We start from the raw sequence: 1404 nt of genomic DNA on the forward strand, positions 1-1404 counted from the left end.
CTGTACCCATTAGGTGTGAATATACCCATCCCCTCCTCTCCCCTCCCACCTGCACAACATCCAATGAATGTTACTACTGTATGTGCACATAAGTGTTGATAAGTTAATACCAATTCAGTGGTGAGTACACGCGGTACTTGGTTTTTCCATTCTTGTGATACTTCACTTAGTAGAATGGGCTCCAGCTCCATCCAGGATAATACAAGAGGTGCTATATCACCATTGTTTTTTGTGGCTAAGTAGTACTCTATGGTCTAGTGAGAATGGCTTTTATCAAAAAGCCCAAAACAACAAATGTTGGCATGGATGCCGAGAGATAGGAACACTCATACACTGCTGGTGGGGCTGCAAACTAGTACAGCCTCTGTGGAAAGCAATATGGAGATACCTCAAAGAGCTACAGGTAGAACTACCATTTGATCCAGCAATCTCATTACTGGATATCTACCCAAAGGGAAAAAAAAAACATTCTATACATCCCCATTTTAAAGAAGAGAAAATTGAAGACACCCTAGTCATTGGTTCATAGCACTTTTGAAAAAGTAGGTGGGCATAGGTTGCCAATGCCTTGATTAAGGTTCAGTTGTACTGTCTGAGAATTGTTTTTCCACACCTCATGGCTTTCCCTTTTCCATAAATTGTAGCCTATGTTTGTAGTTCTGTTGTTTTATCTGCCTGCTTTCTGCTTGTAGAAGTTTGAGATTACAAAGACCTCTTTCATATGGTGCTACCTATGTTTCTTTCAGTCTAAGCTAATCTCATAATTTTAAAAACTTTGTGTGTGTGTGTGTGTGTGTGTGTGTGTGTTTTAATGTATCAATTTATGTTTCACTCCATTAGGCCAAAAGCCACAGCCACAAATCTCTTCAAGGTAATCCTTGTGCTACTTGGGACTTGCTGTGTGACTGCTGTGGGACAATGTGCTTCAGATTCTTAGACTCCTTATGTATAATGGATCTGTGAGACGTGCCTTAATATTCTTAAGAAGTCTGTTTTGGTTTGAGATACCTTCTTAAATTTTTCTTAACAAAAGTTTTTACAGTCATACTCTTGACTCTATCTTTAGGCTATGTTTTCTTGATTGTATGCTAGACATTTTTTTTTTTTCTGTCCTGCATTCATGTTGTAATTTTAGGATTATTTTTTCTTCAGAGAGGCTCAGAATCCAAATGTTTTATTTTCCCAGCAAGTCTTGGCTCCTTTATATTTAACAATGTTTTATCTTGAGGTTATTTCTATCCTCTTGTACTTCGCTAGACCGAGCTAGAAGAAGGCAGGCAGCAACTTCAATGCTCTGTCTGGAAATCTACTTACTTAGACTGTCTATTACATTAGGTACATTTCCTAGTTTCCACATTACAGCAGGGAATGCTAAAGTTACCAAACTTTCCAACACTGCCTTCA

This window comes from Propithecus coquereli, unplaced genomic scaffold (assembly GCF_000956105.1).
Source record: "Propithecus coquereli isolate 6110/MARCELLA unplaced genomic scaffold, Pcoq_1.0 Scaffold30, whole genome shotgun sequence".
In the NCBI taxonomy this organism is placed as follows: Eukaryota; Metazoa; Chordata; class Mammalia; order Primates; family Indriidae; genus Propithecus; species Propithecus coquereli.